This window comes from Cervus canadensis, chromosome 29, assembly GCF_019320065.1.
Source record: "Cervus canadensis isolate Bull #8, Minnesota chromosome 29, ASM1932006v1, whole genome shotgun sequence".
Taxonomy (NCBI): domain Eukaryota; kingdom Metazoa; phylum Chordata; class Mammalia; order Artiodactyla; family Cervidae; genus Cervus; species Cervus canadensis.
Genome location: NC_057414.1, coordinates 36,748,695 through 36,764,219, shown reverse-complemented (window position 1 = coordinate 36,764,219; position 15,525 = coordinate 36,748,695). Strand labels below are relative to the sequence as shown.

General features: G+C 45.7%; 1 pseudogene across 1 annotated transcript; it reads right to left on the bottom strand.

Moving 5' to 3' along the window:
* Positions 1-5,406: 5,406 nt before the first annotated feature.
* On the bottom strand, positions 5,407-14,632 carry LOC122430822 (annotated as a pseudogene). The gene is made up of 9 exons (XR_006266383.1): positions 14,580-14,632; positions 13,365-13,515; positions 11,982-12,099; positions 11,765-11,883; positions 10,384-10,577; positions 9,351-9,467; positions 7,649-7,790; positions 7,463-7,561; positions 5,407-5,711 (listed from the first exon to the last, which is right to left on the bottom strand). The product of XR_006266383.1 is annotated as a pregnancy-associated glycoprotein 1-like (transcript).
* Positions 14,633-15,525: the final 893 nt, after the last annotated feature.

Here is a 15,525-nt window from a genome sequence, read left to right as displayed (position 1 = left end):
AAAAACCTGGATAAACAATGAAAACATTGACAGCCTTTATTTTCCTGGGCTCCAAAATCACTGCAGATAGTGACTGCAGCTGTGAAAAAAGAGACGCTTGCTCCTTGGAGAAAAGATAACGAAAAACCTGACACCATACTAAAAAGCAGAGACATTACTTTACCAGCAAAGGTCTGTATAGTCAGAGTTAGGGTTTTGCCAGAAGTCGTGATTGGATGTGAGAGTTGAACCATAAAGAAAGCTGAGCACCAAAGAATTGATGCTTTTGAACTGTGGTGTTGGAGAAGACTCTTGAGAGTCCCTTGGACTGCAAGGAGATACAACCAGTCAATCCTAAATGAAATGTGTCCTGAATACTCTTTGGAAGGAACGTTGCTAAAGCTGAACTTCCAAAACTTTGGCCAATTGATGAGAAGAACTGACTCATTAGAAAAGACCCTGACACAAGGAAAGATCAAAGGCAGGAGGCAAAGGGGAAGACAGAAGAGGAAATTGTTGGGTGGCATCACCGACTTGGTGAACATGAGTTTGAGTAAGCTTTGGGATTTGGTGATTGACAGGGAAACATGGCATGCTGCACCTCATGATATAGCAAAGAGTTGGACATGACTGAGAGACTGAACTGAACTGATGTACAGAGGACATCAGGGAGCAGACAGAAGTCTTTGCAGAAGGTGGAAGGACCAATATCTGGATAGCTGACAATGATGGGTCAGCAGGCCTTTTAAAGCTGGAGAAGCTGTAGGGAAGCAATTCTATGCCAGAAGCTGTAGGGAAGAGAATGGTAAGAGAAAGGCAGGGCAGCAGTGCTGGGATTTCCCAGAGGACAAGATCCCTGTTCGATTAAACTTTATCAATACTTAGTATTGTTCGGTGATTGGAAACATGCGTTTTGTCTTAGAAGTGGTAGAGCAATAATCAATGGAAGGACTGATGTTGAAGATGAAGCTCCAACACTTAGCCCACCTGATGTGAAGAGCCAGCTCACTGGAAGAGACCCTGATGCTGGAAAGATTGTGGGCAGAAGGAGAGGGGTCAAAAGAATGAAATGGTGATTCGGCATCACTGACTCATGAGTTTGAGGAAACTCTGCAAAACAGTGAAAGCCTGGGAAGCCTGTTGTTTCCGTACATTTAATCACAAATAGTCAGACATGACTTAGCAACTGAAAAATACCAATGAGAACAGAGGGTCCAGTCAAGCCTGTGGCCCTGGTGGGAGTGGTGAAAGATTTAGGTGGAAGGGGAGGCTTCCCATCCTCTGGTGCAGGTCCTTGAATCCAAGACAAGGAGCACAAGATTTTGAATGTGTTACCAAACATAGTTTTCTGGGAAAAAAAAAAAACAAACTGTTTTCTGCAGGAGTAAGAACTTTGAGTTTGTTCTCTAGATTTTACTGAGGGATGTGGAAGGGTTATGGAGTGGGCTGAGTCTGAAAAAACCAGGTGACCAGCTGCTAGAGGGTGAGGCATGTGGTAAACATTCGGCACTAGGTGGAAAACGAATCCAGAAAAAGTGTCCCTTCTGGAGTGTATATACCAATGTATCAGATTGTTTCAGCAGATCACTTCAGTGCTGTTTTGAGGCAAGCGAGAAATGTGCAATGGTTGGTTCGCTTTTGTCAATTCCTGTGGGTAGTTAGATGACTCAGTGTCTGGTTACTTCATTGCATGGTTGGAATCATGCTTGGGAAAGAAAACTAGATGAGGTCCACATATATTTTGTTGTTAAACAGCAAGCATAGGAAGTTTCTAAGGCAACTGTAGGTAATTTAAACATGAGGGGCCAAACGGGGACAGTTTCATTTAACAGGCTGACATTGGACTGTACAGTTTGCCATAGATGATGCTATGACAAGTAGCCATAACAGATACTTGTTGCTATGCTGGAGATGTGGGAAACTGACAAGAGACCAGGAGCCTTTTTGGCTTTCCTTTCAGTGTGATTTCAGGGGAGAAGTAGTTGACAAGGAAAGGCTGACTGGTAAGGCTGAGGAAAGGAGAAATCTGAGCCACCAATCATTAGCTCTTGTGGGAACCCAGAAGCATCAGCTCAGTCAGAGTTCTGTGTCATTGTTTAAAAATAGATGTCATTTGGCTTGAATCAATATTTAGCCTTGGGGATGGCAGCCATAATCTCTAAGCAGTAGATTCCCTTCTCCCCGGGTGGGAGGATAATTCATATTTGTTCCAAACTCAGGAACCCAGAAAGCCCTCTCAGTGCCTCTTGTTCTCAGCAGGCACACATGCAATCTAGAAGGTGGAATTATCATCATGGTGCCCATTCTCCAGATGAGAAAACTGAGGTTAAGGGACTTGATCAAGGTCACACAGCTAAGTATGTGAAAAGCCAAGCACAAACCCAGGGTAACAGTCCTCAAATTGTGTGTTTTTGCTCCACACCCACTGGGAGTGGTGGGTGGTTATCTGGCACCAATGCTTATTCAGAAGCAAGCAATATTCAGGCTTAAATTGAAGAAAGTAAGGAAATCCACTAGAACGTTCAGCTATGACCAGAATCAAATGCCTTATGATTATATAGTGGAAATGAAAAATAGATTCAGTGGATTAGGTCTGGTAGCCTGACGAACTATGGATGGAGGTTTGTAACACTGTATGGGAGGTGGTCACCAAAACCATCCCCAAGAAAAACAAATGCAAGAAGGCAAAGTCGTTACCTGAGGAGGTCTTAAAATCAGCTGAGAAAATAAGAGAAGTGAAAGGGAAAGGAGAAAGGGAAAGATATACCCAATGGAAAGCAGACTTCCCGTGAATAGCATTCACTGGAATGAATAGCAAGGAGAGATAAGAAAAGTCTTCGTAAGTGAACAGTGCAAGAATTACTAGAAAACAACAGAATTGTAAAGAGTATAGATCCCTTCAAGAAAACTGGAGATACCAGAGGAACACGTCATGCAAACTTGGGCACAATAAGGGACAGAAAACCCAGTGACCTAACAGAAGCAGATAGATTAAGAAGAGGTGGCAAGAATGCACAGAAGAACTATACAAACATGGCCATAATGACCGGGATAGGGAAGATGCTGGGGTGACTCACATAAAGCCAGACATACTAGAACATGAAGTCAAGTGGGCCTTAGGAAACATCACTACAAGCAAAGCTAGAAAAGGCGATGGAATTCCAGCTGAGGTGTTTAAAAATCCTATAGAATGAGGCTGTAAAAGTGCTGCATTCAATATGCCAGCAAATTCGAAAAACTCAGCCATGGCCACAGTGCTGGAAAAGGTCAGTTTTCATTTGAATCCAAAAGAAAGGTAATTTCAAAGAATGTTCAACCTATCATGCAATTGCACTCATTTCACTTGCTAGCAAGGTAATGCTCAAAATCCTTCAAGTTAAGCTTCAACAGCACATGAACTGAGAACTTCCAGATGTACAAACTGGTTTGAGGAATCAGAGATCAAATTGCCAACATCGATTGGATCAAAGAGAAAGCAAGGGAATCCCAGAAACACATTTTCATCTGCTTCACGGACCATGCTAAAGCCTTTCACTGTGTGGACCACAACAAACTGTGGAAAATTCTTAAAGAAATGGGAGTACTAAATCACCTTACCTTTCTCCTAAAATGTCTGTATGTAAGTCAAAAAGCAGCAGTTAGAATCAGACACGGAACAACTGAAAGATTTAAAATTGGGAAAGGAGCATGACAAGGTGTAGATTGTCACTCTGGTTATTTAACTTATATGTAGGATGCATCATTCCATATGCTAGTCTGGATAATTCCCAAGCTGGAATCTAGATTGCTGGGAGAAGTATCAACATCCACAGATATGAAGATGACACCACCCTAATAGCAGAAAGCAAAGAACTAAAGAGCCTCTCGATGAGGAGAGGAGATGAAAAACCTAGCTTAAAATTCAACATTCAAAAAACTATTCACAAAAAGATACTCACCATTCATGGCATCCAGTCCCACCACTTCATGGCATATTGATGAGGGAAAAGGGAAAACGGTGACAGATTTTAATTTCTTGGGCTCTAAAATCACTATGGACCTTGTTTGCAGCCACAAACTTAAAACACACTTGCTCCTTGGAAGGAAGAAAGGCTACGAACAACCCGGACAGTGCATTAAAAAGCAGAGACTCACTTTGCTACAGAGGTCTGTAGTGTCAAAGCTATGGTTTTTCCAGTAATCATATACAGATGTGAGATCTGAACCATAAGACAGGGTGAATGCCAAAGAATTGAGCTTCTGAACTGTGGTGCTTGAGAAGATTCTTGAGAGGCCCTTATACAACAAGGGGATCAAATCAGTCAATCTGAAAGGAAATCAACTTCTGATCCCTGCTGTCTCAGCTGAGGCATCTACTGAGGGACTCTAGGTGGAAAGAACGGATGCTTCCACTGCGAAAGTGCCTAACCATGGCAGCACCAAGCAAAGAGTTTGTAGCTCCACCCCTAGAGGAAGCTCAGAAAGGCTGAAGGCTCTGTGTACCCTGGGACCCCTGATACTGGCGTTGCATTCTCCCCAGCAGCATTGGAGGACAAGGAAGGGGTATTTTGGGCCCTGGAGGAGGGGGATGGCTCAGGGATCCACTGGGGCCACCACTTAACAAGTAGGACTGGAAAGGACAGAGCAGGCATATGTGGCAGAGAGCTGGTGACTGGAGTGTGGTCACAAAAGGGAACCAGCTCTGCATGAAGTACCTCACCCAAACTCCCCTGGAGGAGAAGCCCAGTGATAAGTTCATCTGAGATGGGATGAAAACAGTCTATATCATTACCCCCTTAGAATTCCTCTGAATGAGGAGGTGGTGGAGTTGGTGGGTCATCACAAACTCCTCCATGGCCTACACCATCCCCCAGTCAATATCCTTGGGGCTGCCTCTCCCCAGCTTCAGCCATGTATTTCTGGAGGAAACTGAGAATCATGTGATCCTTTGGGTCAGGGCCAATGACCATGAAAAGCGAATCATAGGACCCCATGGCCATGCCTGGTTGGGTCATCTGGGGCTGTACATGTAATTTGAGGTGGGTCATTCAGAGAACACACTTGAACTCTGATGTCTGCAATCTTTTTCCTTATTGGAGATGCCTTCAGGATATAAAACCCTAGGGCAGGTAGCTTGGACTCCCTCACTAGGTGTAGAAGCCTTAAGGAAGAAATTTGTCAGGCTAAGACCTCCAAAGAAGAGTGAAGGGAAAAAGCGAGGGTGAGAAAGAGAGAAGAGATGACTTCTGATTTCTTGGGTCCAGTCACTAAGGTCTTTATATTTGCTCTGGGTCTTGTGATCTGGATTCCCAGAATCATTTCAATGAGTCTCCCCTTTCTTCAAAGCCAATTGGAGTTGTCTCCTCTCAACTGTGATTTAGAATTTATTCTAGATCCTTCCTGATCATTGTACACCTCCCAGGCAAAAACATAGGCACCCATTTGTTTCAGCACCATGATGAGTGAAACCCTTTATTCTTTACTGAGAATAGGGTGTGCAGACCACCAGTTACAGTTCACCAGCATCTTGGGCAGGAGTGCCCTAAGTGTGAGTGAGTGTTTCTTAGGGGCGGCCGTACTGATTCCTGTGCCACTCCAAGCATGTACACTGCCTGTGCCGGGCCCATCCTGTCATTTCCTCGATCAAAGACTGAGAAATGCAGTCTCAGGAAGACGTCACCCAGGATCCAGGTCTCTGTAGATGTACTCACTGTGTGCTCTTTAAAGGTGGTATGGCAGTGGCCTCTAGAATCCTGGGGGAGTCAGAGACACACACTAGTCAGCCTGAGCCCTTACGTGCGACTCCCACAAATATCCAGACCCAGCACAATTCTTGGTTATATTTCCCCCTTTTGGTAAGTATCAAGGGATTTTCTCATTAGCAGGGGATATGTGAGAGCTCATCCAAAACCAAAAAGGGCCCGTACATGCAGTTGCCATGAGGAAGGGTGTGGGGGAGGGGAGAACTGGGAGTTGGGGAAACAGAGGAATGATAAAAAACAAAGTCCTACTGTAGAGCTACTGTAAGGAACTATATTCAATATCCCATTATACACTACATGAAAGAGAATAAGAAAAATTATATATATATATATATATATATATATATATATATATTATATTATATTTATGTGTATAACTGAGTCACATTGCTGGGCAGCAGAACTTAAGGCAACACTGAAGATCAGCCACACTTCATTGTAGCCACACTACAATTTTTAGAAAAGAACAAGAGTGTCCATAGTTCTCATCACTCCCTGTTTCTTTCCTCCTGACTCCTGCTCCATGTCTTCTCTACAGAGAATGCAGGTTATCCTCCTGCATCCCCACAATCAGTACTTTATTAAAAAACTTTATTTTTTATTGCAGTATAGCTGATTAACAATATTCTGGGTTTTAGGTGGACAGCAAAGGAACTCAACCATATGTATCCATGTATCCTGGTCCCAAAGATACCCCTCCCATCCAGGCTGTCATATAACTGAGCGGAGTTGCCTGTGCTACACACTAACTCTTTCTTGGTTATCCATCTTAAATATAGCAGTGCCCACAACACGTTCTTGAAGACTTCACTCAGGAACTCTGGGAAGCCTCCTTCGGCCAACACTCACCCTCTTTGGCCACTCCAGGCTTGGTTGGGTAACATACTCTGGTTCCCCATTCCCACCAGTCAGTCCGTAGCTCTCGTCACCCCTAGTAAATCCCCAGTGCACAATGCAGATCACCTTGGGATACCATTTGCATGGAATCCAGTGCAGTGTTGCCTAGAATTAAGCAACCCTCCATATGGCTCCATGAGTTTGTGGTTTTAGAATTCCTGAAATTCCCTCCCTTCCTCAAAGCCTTGTTTGAGCCCATCAGCCTCTGAACTCCCACAGGGAGCTGACATGAAGCCTCCACCCTTTGCTAGGGCGGAGCAGTCACTGTGCACCCTTCATTCCCCTTAGCATCCAACCTCCCTAGAGAAGGGTCAGGTACCCCAACTCACAAAGGGGACACCTGGCCAGAGCAAGGGGAAGATGGCAGCATAGAACTAGGCTGACCATGTAATTTATCATCCAAACCAGGAAAACTGAGAGAAGGGGAGGGAGAGGGTTAATCCCTGTGGTGGGACAGCACACTGGGACTGTCCCCAGCCATTCTCCTTGTCACATGGCCTATTTCAGGGACTGCTAGCGCTGACTTCCCGGATTCATGCATCTGAAGTTTCATTTTGAACTGAAGCTCCTTGAACACTGAGGACCTCAGTGTTCCTGTCTCGTTGTGACTCCCACCATGCCAGCATGGTGTGGCGTCTCCACATTTATTTCAGGATGATCAGTGTCCCACACGGGCCTTTACTCTCAAGTCTTTGGTGTTGAGGGAGGTTCTGGCCCAGCCACAGGGCTCAGCAGCATCTGCAATAGTGAGAGATGGCCTGCAGAGGGCGGCCTCCTCCCAGCAGCAGCCCAAGGGTTATTTCGAGTTCCTATTTGAGAACCACCCCTCAGGGTCCTCCCCTCACCTTGAGGATGTAGGATCGAGCTGGCACTGGGTAGTTGATACCATTGATGGTGAAGATAATAGAGGTCAGGGTATTGATCACAAAACATGAAACGTAGTACTATTAGAGAGAGAGGGAGAGAGATTGGCCCTGGAGATCCTTGTTGTGTGTGGAGACTGGCAGTGACCCTGGGGCATGACCCTTCACCTCGGAACCCCGTGGCGAGGCACTGATGAGCTCCTGGATGTTATTGATCAGTCTTCTTGGGCCAAGGATCAGTGATGTCCCGGTGCCCACAAGAGCCTCGCAGCTGCCACAACAAGCAATAGCCTGTCTTTTTATGGAGATGCTGAGAGAGAGTGGAACAAAACGGGCATCGAGGTCACTCTGAGTCTCCCCAGAGCTGCCCCCTTCCCGACTGTCTTCTAAACAGCCCTTTGTCTCTTGCCCTGAATCTTTACCCTTGCTCTTGACATGGCACCTTCCTTGACATCCTTGAATGCAGTACTTGAATACACTAGGATGTTTGTACCTTGACACAAGCTGGTATTCCTTCCTAGAAGACTTCCCTCCCCTTTGACTAGCAAATTTCTTCTCATCTTAGATTCCAGCTTAATTGTCATGGACTCAGGGAAGTCTTTTCCCCAGTGTTTATCAGTCTCCTTTCTTGACACTCTCTGTAGAACCTTCCTCACGTCTAGCATGTACCAAAGTCACAATTCACCAAGTGTGTGTGTCATTTCTGTGCATCTGCCTTCTTAGATGTGAGGGCAAATTTTATTCTCGTTGTCTCCCTAAAGTGCCTGGCACACAGTGGATGCACAACGCTTGTCTGTTTAGTGAGTGAATGCAGACTGTGAAAATAATGAATGAGAAAGATCCAGAGAGCTGTATCTGGTGGAGAGCAAATAACCAGTCAACCACAGGGTGAAGATGGAGATTCACGGGGGCAGCAGATTCTCACAGTGGTGGGAGAGAGGGGCGCCTCTGTGAGAGGGTGTCTCCCAGCACTGCTCCTACAAGCAGCTCGGACCCTGAGACCCTGGCCAGGCAATACATGACTAGCACACAGAAACTCCAAAGGACAGGTCAGCTTTTGTCTGAGGGTATCACACAGAATCCTATCAATTATTGACTCTTATCCTCAGGTAACTCCTGAATCCCATCTTCCTGATTCTCTCAGTTATAGCCCCTGCCCCACTGTGTGCCCAGGGATGTGGGGTGACTTTTTTATTAGTTGCTTTCACATCCTAAGAATGCAGCCAACCTCTCTCCACTGCTGGGTAGCTTCTCCATAAGGAAACCAGTTTTCCCCATTTGCTCAAGACTGTCCCTGTTTTTAAACTGACATTTATCTGTACTGAGAACTTCCTTGGTCCCTGGTAGCCCTGGACAATTGGTCATCTTATAACTCTGTCCAGGCTGGTGAAATCCTCCCTGATCCTGTTCACCACACTGCAGAGTCCTCTGACCGTGCTCCCTGCCTCACTGGGCAGCGAGTGCAGTGCTCTCCAAGCTTCACAGACCTCTCTGGACCCTGTGAGGACCCTGGTCAGAGCCCTGGTCAGGAGGCCTGGGGATTATGAACCCATGGGCACCTTGCGTATCTATGTGCTTGTGTGTTTGTTTGTATGTGTGTTTGTATGTGTATTTGTATGTGTGTTTGTTTGTGTCTATGTGTGTTTCTGTGTGTCTCTGACTAGCTACGCATGTTTACATGTGTCTCTGTGTATGTTTATATGTGTCTGTTTGTGTGTTTCCATGTGTCCGTGTGTCTGTCTGTGTCATTGTGGATGGTGTATATGTTTGTGTGACTATGTGTCTGAAAATCCATTTGTGTGTGTCTGCCTGTGCCCATGTACAGTAGTGGGAGCATCCCTTGGGTTGACCCTCAGAGGGAGAGACTTACCGGTCCGTGTGTACACGCCAGTCACCTGCTTGGGTCAATGGTACCCAGTTGAGCTCTCCCTTGTAGTAGCGGTGGTCCACCCCACCAAACATCACCACACTGCCTTTCACCCTGCATGTGTAGAGAGAAGAGAGGAGGGGATCTTTGGAGGACAGTAGCAACAGCATTGTCTGAGAGCTTTGCTTCTCCACCCATCAAGGCCCTAATAAGATGCAGAAATTGAGGCTAGGAGCGATTGAGAACTAGACTGAGGTCAGTTACTGGCTAATAAGTGACACAGAGGAGGTTAGAACCTGAGTCACATGGTTGGGATCCACCCACTATGTCTTCTGAAGAGGCCCTGGACCTCCTGTGACCTGAGTCCTCAGACACACTCAGAGGACAGGGTGCTGAAGCAGTTTGGGTCTCTCCTTGTCCAGCTTGTCATTTTTCAGGTAAATCAAGGCCTGGGAGTGCTAACAGTGTGGGTTCATTTCACCCAGACTTGGCTCCCCTAGCCTGTGATCTCTACTGTCCAAAGGGCCCCACGCTCAGAAGGGAACCCACCTTTGCTCTCCCTGTCTTGAAATGCCTAATATTTTTTGAACAAGGGGTCCCACACTTTTGTTTTATGTCGCACATTTTCCTTTTTCACTGGCTGCTGCAAATAGGGTAGCTGGTCCTGGGCTCTCAGTGAAATGCTAATGAGGAAGGAAAGCTACCCACCATCCTTCTCCTTCCTTCCTTATCAAATTCATAAGCAAATCCTATTGCCTTTTCCTCCAGCTTGTTTCCTGTTGCCTTCCATTAGTCTTCCTCCTCACTCATCCCCCTAGACCAGGGTACTGATCTTGAGCCCAGGAGCACGGTTGTGTTCCAATAAAACGTTATTTATAAAAGCCTGTGGTGAAGCTAGGTATGGCCCTGGGGCTATAGCTATCCTGGGTTAGATTATCTCTCAGAATACTTCTTTATCAAGTGTTCTATAATTTTCGTGCAACTGAAAGCATCTTACAGCTAATTTGGAGAAAGGCATTGTCCATCTCAGACTTACTTGCTCTAGTAGAAGGCAAAAACAGGCTCAGAAATGACACCTTGATTCTTCAGGTTGTCAAAGATGGGGATAGCTCCAAAGATGGATAGGTCGGTGTAGTTCAAGCCCAAGATGCCATCAAAAGGTACACCCTCACACCTGTATTCCCCCACGCTTAGACCGAATTGCTGGTCAGTACTTACAAGGTCCCCAATCTGTGGGACAGAAGAGTGTTCCCGCTTACATATATGTGAAGTGCGGCTAGGACTGGAATGGCGTGCATTGCCATTAGATCCTCAGAGAAGAATTGAGGCTGGGCTGTATCTTCAGTAGGCCTCAGATGGTTAGAGCAAGCTGGGAGGGGAATTTGAGATCCATTTGTGAGAGGCTGTGAATTTTAAAACATCTGCCCCTCTGATAAACACCACCTGAGTGGGTCAAATTGGCCTGGTAGTTTCTGTACAGGTTGGGAAACCAAGAGTCAGGCCAGGTGCCCCCTTGTGGACAAAATGAGTCAAGACCAAGGTAGCCTTCTCTTCGGCATCACTGTGCCCTAATGACAGGAATGGACTGCATTCTCTGTAAGGTACTGTGGATTCTGCATCTGTCCAGGAAGGCAGAAGCCGAAAATACAATCTTGCTTGCAGGGATCTATGAAATTACTGCCTGGGAAATTCACTTTTGGGGATATGTGTGTATTTGTGTGGGTATGAGAGAGAAAGAGAGAGAGAGGAACTACTCAAGTGCTTTTGTGAGGCAGGCCATAGGTTTTATTAGACTCTCAAGGATCCTCTAGAGTGAGAACTCATTTATCAGGCCCCCTGACTTCTCTGGCCTCCAGTTTCCCAGTCTGGATACCAAAGCCCTTTGCAGTCCCGAGGTTCCCTAGATCAGTTTTATCCTGTCCCCAAACACCCCACAGCAACTGCAGTCCTGAAAAGCCAGCCTAGCTCCATCATTTACCATATGTGTGACCTCAGCAAGGCCCTTGCTGTCTGCAACTCAGTTTCCTCATATGTCTCATGAATTAATCCGAACACCTGCTATGTGGGGTTGTTGCAGGATTAAAACAATTATTACCTGAAAGTGCCTGGAACAGTCTGAGAATATAAAAGTGGGTGTTTTTTTCCCTTCTTCTCGCTCCCAACAAAATGAACCTTGAACTGCTCATGGGCAGAGAAGCTGCAAGTCCACACCTCAGGCCACTCTCTGGGTTAGCTAATCTGTGTACTCATGTGTCACCACAGGCACTGCCTCCCCAGGGACAGGATCCTGTGGGAAAGATGGCCAATATCTATGGGAGTTAGGCTAGGAAGGGTCCAGCCACAAGGTCCTGCATCTGTTTTGCAAGCAGTGGTCACTCCATAGGCAGTCCTGACTCAGCTTCTGTTTACACTGTTACCCAAATGGTGTCATAAGCAAGAAAGCCCTTCATGCTCCCAGATCCATAGGCGATGCTGAAGGTCTTTTGGGTAGGCTGGAAGGTGGAAGACTCAAGATGTCTGAACCTAACTTGTATAGCTGCAGACAAAAGAGATGAGTGTCATCAGGGCCAAGGGTGCAAAACAGGGGGACAGGGCAAGTGAAAGATTCTCCAGGTACAGGGTGTCTGTACTCACAACAGGTTGGGCTGGTGCAAAAGAGGGAGGGTACCCACAAGTCAGATAAGCCTGTGTCAAAGATAACCTGGAATTCCTGAGGGGGTGTTCCAATGTTGATGTTACCCACATAGAGCATCTACAGGGAAAAGGAGGGAGTGGGTAAGTGCAGAACTGGCTACCCTCTGTTCCCACACTCATGCCTCCCTCTGGAGGTCAGATATCTCTTGAGATCACTTTCCAACCACTGTGCAGCTCACAGCCTTTGATCACAGAGGTGCTTGCATGTGATATTTTTTTGTGTGTGCTACATAGTTTGCAGGATACTGACTCTATAACAGGGCATTGAAGTGCTATCTCCTGCACTGGAAGCGCAGAGGCATAACCACTGGACTTACAGGACCACTGGACACCCTGGGAAGTGCTGGTGTCTTCATTTGAGAAACTGTAGTCTCTTCAAACCCAGCCTTAGCGCCCCCTTCTCCAGGAGGTCCCTCTTGATCAACCCCAGCCACTCCCTGTAAACTCAGACCACATCCAATCAACACCACACAGGTGACCCTTTCATTTGACTTGTATTTACTCTTTGACTATCTCTCAGGCTGGCATGGGCATTCTTGAAAAGAAAATAAGCCTTTTTTTTCTAATCTAAACACAGTAACCTATGTGTTAGATTCTTACGGCCTTGCACAGAATACAGATTCAGTAACTTTTTATGGCTGTGGCTCTTGCATCTGTGGAAACTGAATTCCTCTGCCTGGGGATTCACAATTGCTTTGCAGTTTGTTCTGCCTTCTGATCAGAGATGGTTCACTCTTCATCTGTAACTGAGTGACTCACTTAGTTCAGAAGGAACTGCTGCTGCTGCTGCCACTAAGTCGCTTCAGTCATGTCCGAGTCTGTGCAACCCCCTAGACAGTAGCCCACCAGGCTCCCCCTTTCCTGGGATTCTCCAGGCAAGAACACTGGGGTGGGTTGCATTTCCTTCACCAATTCAGGAAAGTGAAAAGTGAAAGTGAAGTCGCTCAGTCGTGTCCGACTCTTAGCGACCCCATGGACTGCAGCCTTCCAGGCACCTCCATCCTTGGGGTTTTCCAGGCAAGAGTACTGCAGTGGGTCGCTGTTGTCTTCTCCTCAGAAGGAACAATCTCCCTCAAACTAATGACACATCTTTGACACAGAAATAGATGTTTTCCTGCCACCTGCTAACTTCTGGACCCAGTCACCAAGACCAGGAGTTGAGGATGAGAGTGCCTTTTCCTCTGGGTGGGACCCCTATGCCCAGGGTTTCCATGTCCTGCAGGAGCCCCAGCCCAAACATCCCATTTGGCATCTGCAAATGAACCCAGTGCTAGGCTAGAGCATGAGGGGTGCTGTGGAGCACCATCCTCCCAAAACATTCACTTCCATGATATTCCTCAGGGGGTGAATAGTTATATTTGAGCCACAAGAAGCAATCTGAGACAGTCTATAAGCATGTTCCTTCAGGAAATTGTTCAGTATGTTTTTTTCACTGAGGGTATTTCTCATGGTCTTCACTTTCATTAGAGGTATTCTTTACAGAACATTTGACAAAGAAAACAAAGAAGAAACTACAATTAGCTGTCAGTGTTAAAGTATAACTGTCGTTGTAATGGCACTGTGTATTTTCCAATCATTTTTATGAGGCACATCAGAATGTTATGCATATACCATGGCAAAGACATAGGTTTGATTACAGGTTCTGTTCTGTAATGTCAGATAAGCCATATGACCATGTGGGGTCTCAGTAAAATGGTGGAATCTAATGACTCAAACCCTCCAAATAGAATATTTTGGGGATAGGTGAAGTGATGTATATAATTTACCTAATAAATATGAAGTATCGACAATGACAGCCATTGGCATTGCTGTTGTCATTCCACTGTATCCTTCTCATAGAAGCTCAGGGAAGGAGGTAGAAGGGGGATTCCTATCCTCTTTTACAAGGGAGGAATTTGAAATGCAAGAGGGTCGTGAATTGGTTGTGGTCACCCTGCTTGTCAGATATAAAACAGATATAAAAAGATATATATATCTTTCTTCAAGTTGAAAGAGAAGAGAGAGTTGAAAGAAGAATCCAGGAGATAGGGAACAAGTTAGGGAAATGTAGAGGCTCGAGAAGGAAGGATAAGTCAAATGAAAAATTAAAAGGAAACAATACAGAAACAAATGCACTCACATTTGTGAGTGGAGATGGAGAGACAAATGATAGTGATACAGAGAATCAGACATAGACATATACACACTGAAGTAGAGAGGGAACAAAGAGGACATGTTAAATAAAAGGTAGAAGAGTGCTATTCCACAGGACCACACCTACATCTGCATTGACTGTGCACTGAACTGTTGCAAGGACTTCCAGTTTCCACAGGTCATGACATTACTGAACCCCAAGAGTTGTGCAACTCTGCAAATCTACACCAACCCTTGGGACCCACAGTTCCTATAGCAAGGTACTTATCAATAAGTAAGAGTTGAACTTTAACACTGTCAGGGAAATATTCCATTGCCTTCTAAACCTGATGGGTGGAAGAATAATCAGATGAAAAGAAAAATCACAGAAAGAAATATGATGTGACTTACAGTCCCCATACTTACATGACTCTGCAGTCTGAGAAGGCCACAAGCCCGAAGAGCACAAGCCACTTCATGCTTCTTTCCTGGCTCCAAGCACTCAGGAAAGTTCAGATTCTTAGCATGTAGTGGTGACCGGGAGCCTCTAGTTATATATGCTCTGACATGCCCTAGTTTAGCCCTTTATGCCACTAATAGATCTGAGAAAAACACAAAGGTCTTGATAAAATCTGTACCTTCATCAGTGTCCTTGGCTAGTGGACTTTGAAGCTTCTCAGAATACAGACAATTGAACTATAGTCTCTTCCTTGAAGCTTGGCTGGAAAATCAAACTGATCTGCATGGACATCTAAGATGGAGAACCTTGCCTACTTGGAGAGAAAAACTGCTAAGAACATCATGAAAATGGTAACTAGGGGCCATACTCAACATTCATGGTTTCATGTCATCATCCTAGCCACGTCATGAGATATGCCTTGTTGTCTTCATTGGAGAGATTGCTAGGAGGATAAGTTGTCAAATGGCAAAGTGAAGACTTCAGGAACAGCTCAGGGACACACAACTGGCTTTAGGTAGTTGGTCTAATGGCAGAGATCAGGGGCACCTATGATGCCAGTCTGCATTAAGATTTAGGGCAGAGCAGTACTTCAGTTGCGTGGGTTTCAGTATTGGAAGAAATGTCATATGCATCCACAAAATATTTTATATCATCCAACAAACGTACAAGGAAGTACTGTGTGCTGGGTTCTGGGTTAAAGGCTTCAAAGTCAAAGTTGATCAAGACAAAAGTAGTCTTTATCTTAAGAGAGCCAGCAGTCTAGTTCTCACAAACTCATGGCCCCAGGAGGCAAGAGAAATGATAGTACAACTAGGTGGCCATGCTGGACCCTGGGCAGCACAGGCCTGACCACTGGGAGCAGCCTTTCCTCCACTTCAACCATGCTGGAAGGCTGGCCAGTTGTCTATGTTT